Source organism: Ochotona princeps, chromosome 24 (genome assembly GCF_030435755.1).
Source record: "Ochotona princeps isolate mOchPri1 chromosome 24, mOchPri1.hap1, whole genome shotgun sequence".
Lineage (NCBI taxonomy): Eukaryota > Metazoa > Chordata > Mammalia > Lagomorpha > Ochotonidae > Ochotona > Ochotona princeps.
In genome coordinates, this window is record NC_080855.1 from 4,494,729 (window position 1) to 4,502,012 (window position 7,284).

Genomic DNA, 7,284 nt, shown 5'->3' on the forward strand with positions numbered 1-7,284 from the left:
CCTCCTCAGCCACCCACAGCAGCCAGGAGCTGGCCGGGACTGTGATGACTGGAGCCCTTGGTGGGCTGCCCCTTGGGCAGTGAGCTCAGGAGCCAGAGCTAGCAGCTAAACTCAGAGACTGTGATCTGGGCCAGGTCAGTGCAGGAGCGTGGAACCTGGCTGTCCCATGCGGTGGCAGGGAGCCAAGGGCTTGAGCCATCACCTGCCGCTTCCCTTCCCACCCCACAGTGCAGGAGCAGCACAAGGAAGTGGAGCACCTGGGACTTGAAGCAGCTACTCCGGCTTGGGAGGACAATGTCTTAGCTGCCACACCAAGCACCTGCCAACGATATTAGTGCTACTGCTCCCTACTGCAGAGAAAAGGGACGCATCAGAGGTGGCCTGGCATCACAGGTCTGTGCCACGGGTCCCACACCTCCCCAGGCCAGCAGCCTCTCTCCTGCCCCTGGCTGGGTCTTCCTTTAATGAGCCCTAATGAGCTGCTGGTCTATGACAATCACACTGGGCCTTTTATGAACTTAACAAACAGAAGCTGCAGGGCATGAAAAAAAAAAGAGCTCATTGAATAAGCAATGGGCTTTTCTGCACCAACTTTTAAAGTGGGAGCTGCAGGCTGGGCTGTGGAGGGACTCCTGAAGGTCACAGACTTCAGAGTGTCCCAAAAGGCAACGGCAGGGGGTAGAAGCTGCGGCCCATCCCAGACAACTCAGGGGTTCCAGTCCTGGCCCTGCCCACCCAGCTTTCTGGGTGCACCCTGGGAGACAGTGGTAAGACCCAACCCAGACCCAACCCTGGGCTTCAGGTTCCCGGCTTGTGCCTGCCCAGCCCCCAATGTTGCAGGTTCTTTGGGGATCACATCAGCTAATGGAGATCTCACTGTCTGTGAAATAAATAAAAAGTATAACAAACAAAAGAAGGCAGAGGTGGCTTGTACTTCGTCCATCACTCCTTTCCTTGACCCCTCTCCGAATGCTGCCCACCAGCCCTGGGCCTGCCCTTTGCGGGTCCCAGGTTGGAACCCGCTGGGAACACAACCCGTTCCCCACCGCTGACATATCCCTCCCCCAGCCCCCAACAGTCACTTCCTAGAATCTGAGGCTGGAGAAGGTGTTTGTGTGGCCTGGCTGTGGCTCAAGCCCTGTTCTTCTGCTCCCAGTGGCGTTCCCCATCCTACTAGTGATGTCTGCTTGCAGGGACTTGGAAGATTCTGGAACTTGGCAAGAGGGCATGCCTGGGCTAGGCTGCCCACTGTGTGGGAGAGGGGAGGGCTGCCTCTCGTTTTCCTGTGCAGGTAGCCCTGGCTCTCTGGGCTGCCATAGTAACAGTCGTAGTTTAACATTTGCCAAGTCTTTGCCATGCGGTGTTTGGCACAGAGTCCCCTAAGCAGGTGTCTTATTTCTCCCCCTTCCCTCCCTGCCATGGAGGCCAGGAGTATGAGAGCCAGAGAAACCATGGGTGTTGCAAGGATTTAGCCCCTGCAGCCCTGGCAGCCACACTTCACAGGGCTATATCTGCCCTAAGACCCTCCATGCACCCTCCCCACCGCCGGGGCCTCGGCGTCCCCTGGTGCACAGAGCAGCCCCTGCAGGTTCTGCCTCCATCCTCCCAGTCCAGTTTCCACCTCTGGACTCCCAACCCAGGTGGACCTGGGACAAGGAAGCCCTGAGGAGCTGGGCGAAGGAACAGGGTGGGCTTCCGAAGTCGCCAGCTGGGCCTAATGAAAGTCTCTGGTGGCCCCCTCTGGAACGTCGAACCAAACAAACCCGGACTGGTAACAGAGAGGACTTGTTTCCAAACTCTCGCCAGGGCTAGGGGTGGAGGGGGAGCATTAGGGCAGATATGAGAAGCACAAGGACTGGCGATTTTTCTTTTTTCTGCTAGCAAGTGGCGAGCCAAGATGGGCAAGAGCCAGCATGCAGACGTGAGGGCTGAGGCTGACTGGCTTGCTCAGGCAGCAGCGGGGAAGCCTCAGGCAGTGTGACAAAGGAGACATGGAGCAGGCATTTGCCTCACAAGCGTCACATTCTGTCAGGGTCCAGAACAGCCTTGCTGGACCACAGCTGCCCCAGAGCTCTGAGGTTGGACTGCAGCTCTGAGGGTCCTGCCCCGGGCCCTGAGGGGAAGGCAGGTTGCATGGAGAGGCCCAGGAGCAGCCCCTAGGCCCAATCCCACAGCCACGTGGCTGCTCACACTGTCAGACCCAAACCTCACCTGGGCCAGCCCACCCCAGCTCTCAGCCCCGCTACGTAGGAGACTCCCCTGATCCTCGAACCAAGACCAGGTAAGGCTGCTGCGCTCTGCCTACTGCTATGGAGGTGGTGGCAATGACACTCGGTGGCTGCCCCTACCATCCTGAGCTGGGGAGGGAGTGTGAGCCAAGGTGGTTCAGCCTGTGCAGCCTGGGGGTTCTCTGCCCCAGGAGCCACCTGCAGCCAGCATGGCCTGGGCTGTGCTCAAGCTGACCCTGCTTTTCTGGGAGCTTTGGCACTGAAGGTCCTGGGGCGCCCCCTGGTGCCCGTCTCAGGGTGTGTACATGGCACATCCAGACCACAGCTCCCCTTTGAACAGCCTGGCTCTCCCTGCACACGATTCTGCACACCTCAGCTCCGGGGTCACAGCAGGGAGGCGGGGAGTGGCATCCTGGGGGCACCACATGCTTCAACAAGCTCAGGTTTGTCCCTTGAAAAACCATGTCCACCCAGAAGCTCAGGATGTGCCCTTACAGAGACTGCGTTTTGAGGGACTGGCACCATGGCACAGTAGGCTAATCCTCTGCCTGCGTGTCTTGGCTGCTCCACTTCCCAACCAGTTTCCCACTAACATGCCTTGGAAAGCAGCAGAAGATGGCAGCAAACCCAGATGCTGTGAGGTAAATGTGGGCATCCCAACGACTGGACCAAGCCCCTGCCGTGGGCATCCTGATTTTGAGGCCCGTCCTGGTATAGACATGAGTCCTCCACGCTCCGTCATAGCTGCATATTATTTCCTCGTATGGCTGTTGCCGCGCGTAAATCCATTCACCTGCTGGTGGGCAATTGGGTGGGTCTGCATTTTGGCTATGGCAGCGTGTGGCTCCGAACACCCACGCACAGGTGTCAGTGCCTCTCAGGTGTGTTCCTAGGAGCAGAGGTGCTGGGCCCTTGGACCTTTCGTCTCACTGTGCGAGGAGCCACCTCCCGTGTTCCACAGTGCCTGCGCCATTGCCCTGCCCTGCCAGCAGCGGCTGGGCGCTGCAGCTTCTCCCCGCCATGGCCAGCATTGACGCCCAGCCACTTGCTGCTGTGTGAGTCATCCTGGCCGTGCCGGTGGGCGTGACAGGGTGTTGCGTTGTGGTTTGTCTTTGTGCTTCCTGGTGATCAATAATGCTGCACATTGATTCATGTGCTTTGGGGCCGGGAGTTTATCCTCTGTGGGGAAACATCAATTCAACTCCGGAAATTTTTAAAATAAAATATATTATTTATTTGAAAGGCAGAGAATGAGGGCTGAGGGGAGGAGAGAGATCTTCCATGCCCTGATCCACTCTCCCACATGGCAGTAATAACCAGGGCTGGATCAGGCTGAAGGCAGGAGGCAGGCGAGTCTCCGGGGTCTCCCATGTGGGGGCAGGGATCTATGCACCTGGACCAACTTCTGCTGCTTTCTCAGGCATATTAGCAGGGAGATGGGTATGAAGTGGAACAGCAAGGCCAGGACTAGAACTGATGCCAATAAGGAATGCCAGCATCTCAGGCAGCAGGTTTACCCACTATGCCACATTGTTCATTTTTTAATATATTTTCTCTTTATTTGAAAGAGTGACAGAGAGAGGCAGAGAAAGAGAAAAATCATTTGGTAGACCTCCCAGTGGCATTCCAGACAGGAGCCAGGAGCTTCATTCGGGTGTCCCCTGTGGGTGCAGGGCGTAAGCTCTTGAGCCGTCCTCTGCTGCGCTCCCAGGCACACTGGCCTGGAGCTGGAGCAGGAGGTGCAGCAGCCAGGACTTGAACCAGTGTTTCTCTTTGGGATGCAGCTTTGTAGGTGGTGGCTTAGCTCATTATGTCACAAGGCTGGCCCCTCCTTTCTTTGCACATCTTCTTTATTTGTACTTTTTAAAACATTTATTAGGTGCAGCACATTGGACGTAGTTGGTAGATCCTCTCCTGAGAACACAGCATGACTTGCTTCCTCCCTCTTGGCTTGCGTGCGGAGCTGTTGGCTCTCTTGAGTGCAGCAGAGAATAGCTGAAACCCTGGGCCCTCCAACTCCTCACTGAGGTCCAAGAGGACTGCTTTGTGGCTGAGCTGTCGGCCAGGGCGCCACGGGGCAGATCTCAGAACAGCCAGGAGGGAAGCATCATCCAAGCCTCCTCCTGCCCACAGGTGCATCTGACAAGGCTGGGGGCATGGCTGGACAGAGACTGCCACCTGCCGGATGAACTGGGCAGTGCCGTCAGATGCATGTGGTGGTGGGGAGGGGCGGGCTTGTCTGTCTTTCGTGGCCCCTGGGGCGAGGGGAGGGTGCCAGTGCAATGGCTATTTCAGGAGGAAGCAGCAATGGCGGGGTCTGATGTTAGGAACCAGGGACTTCCTTCTGGTCTCCTGTGTAGATTCAAGGGCTCAAGGCCTTGGGCCTGGAGCAGCTGGGACTCCAGTTGGCACCCACATAGAGTGCAGACATTGCAGGCAGAGGCTTCATCTACCACACCACTGTGTCGTCCCAAGATTGACTTCTTTACTTTTCTATTGATATGAAAGGCAATGAGAGGAGCAGGTCTTCCATCTGCTGTTCCACTCTCCCAAGTGCCCACAGCTGCCAAGGGCTGGGCCAAGGACGCAGAACCCACTCTGGGTCTCTCGGGTGTGTGGCATCGACCCAAAGACTAAAGCCATCATCTGTTGCCTCTCGGGATGTACGTTAACGGGAAACTAGAACTGGAAGCAGAGCCGGAACTTGAGACCACGCACTCTGCTGTGGCACTTGCACATCCCAAAGCTGCAGCTTAACCCTGCAACCACACCCCGCCCCCATAAGGCCTCCCGTACGGAGCCACACGTGGCTCTGGGGAGCTCTGGGGAGCCACATGGAGCCGTATGGAGCACTGTGGTCCTATGAAGTAAGCCATTAGAGCACTGGTTTGAGTCCAAGGTGCTCCACTTCTGACCCAGCTCTCTGACCATGCCTCTAGGGAAGCAACAGAAAATGTTGACATTTTTGGGCTCCTGCACCCACGTGGGAGACCCAGGTGGAGTTCCTGGCTCCTGGCTTCAGTCTGGCCCAGATCTGGCTGTTGAGGCCACGTTGGGAGTGAGCCAGCAGGTGCAACACCTCCCTCTCCAGCTCTCCTTTCTCTGTTGCTCTGTCTTTCCAATAACCAGACACAGATACAACTTTCAAACAAACTTTGTGTAGCATGAACAACGGATGACCCAAGTTGTTAATTAATAACTTTTGGCAAAGCTGTAGCTCCCTGTACAGTGTGAACAAGCTAGAGAAATTGATGGGTCTTCTTATTCTTGGTCTTCCCAAAGGCCAGGAATGGGAGCACAGGGAGCTGTGTGCCATTCCAAGCAGGAAGCAGACTCTGTTCCTAAGACCATGTAAAAAAGCTCAAAGCAAGAACATCACCCCTTCCCAACTTGTACACAGTGACCCAAGGCCTGCAGGTCCTTGGCAATGTCCTGGACCCTTCCTGTCCCTGTCCTAGCCTGGGAGTGGCAGCCCATGTCTCCACATGCTGGTGATGCTGAGGTTGGGGGACCACAGTGCTTGGTAGCAGCTTGCCCTTGCTCTAAGATAGCCATTTCTGCTTGTGTGGCAATGTTGGATGTTTAGGCCTGGGAGTGATCTGCCTCTGTCCCGCAGTGCCCGTGTCCCCGGGCATCATGTCCAAGGTGGCCTCCCCGACATGGTGATTGCTGGTGCTCGCTGAGGAGGGGGGCTGACACCATGTCAGAACAGAGCATCCTGCTCCCACGGGAGGCCACTGCACAGTCACAAGGCCCTGCTGACACCCAGGGGGCACCCAGACCTCCCCTCCACACCAGACACAGCTCCAACTGTAGGCAGCAGGGGACTGAGGTGCAATCCCCCAGCCCCAGAGTGGCTCTGGCCTGGCTCCCAACCTCAACTCCCTGCTCAGGCACATCTGGGAGTGACCCCGGCAATGGGTCAAGCAGTTGGGTTTCTGAGACCCACACGGAAGGGCTGCAATGTGGTCCACAGGTGGCCTGATTCTAGCCACCGTGGGCATTTCAGACCCAGGGTCTTGGAGCTCTGTGAGGCTGGGGACACCCGCAGGGTAGAGTGGGTCCTCAATCTCCCACAGGATCAGAGCCAGAGTGGGCGCCGGATCCAGGCTCTGGCAAGCCAGCTCCAGGCTCTTGGGCTGCATCGGTACCACCTGCAGCCTGCCTGTCACATGGAAGGAAGCCGCAGGTGGACATGACAGAGCTGATGACAACCGATGGCAGAGTGGGTAACCGCTCCCCGGCCCGAGGTGCTGCTTCAGGACCCCAAGCATCTGCTATCCCACGGCTTCCTGGGGCGGCCCATGTCCTCACGATGACTGGAGATGCTGCCCCAGGCTCGCACATAGGAGGTCACGCAGGTCCCCGCTGCATCCAGGTATGACCTTGCTGGCTGTGAGAACCCAGGGTCCATAGGTGACAGAGACCCTGGCCACGAGGCAGGTGGCTGGTGATATTCAAAGCACATGAACTTTATTTGGCAGGAATGGCAGCAGTTCATGACGATGATGGATTCTAGCACAGTTCCATGTCTGAGGGCAAATGGTGATGGTGACAGGGCCCTGTCCCCCGGGGCCCTGCCCATCCCCTCCAGCATGTGCAGCTGCCTGCCTGGGTGGATCCTTGCTCCTGGAAGTCACTCCACTGCCTGCCCCCCAGCACACTGGGCCGGGGAGAGGCTGAGCGGTGCACTGGCTGCCCTGCTCAGACAGCATCACCCGTGCTGTTCCCTTCCCCTGGGGAATGCCACACACTGCCACCTGCTCCCCTGACACAAGAACCAAGTTTCCCCGGGGGCTGGATCTCTTTTCCCCCAATGGAAGTTGAGTTTACAACTATCCACAAAACAAGGACACTCACACAGCTCTGTGCACTTGGAGTCAAGGTTTCCCTCCCCTACCCCATAGGGAGCCCCACATCCACACCCAGCCCCCAACAGGCAGGGAGGGTAGTGGCCCTGGGGACACTGTGCAGAGGGAGGGGCTGGGTATAGAGGCAAAGGGAGAGGGCCAAACTGCATGTGAGTTCTAACTCAGGTGCGCTGCAGCCGGTGACC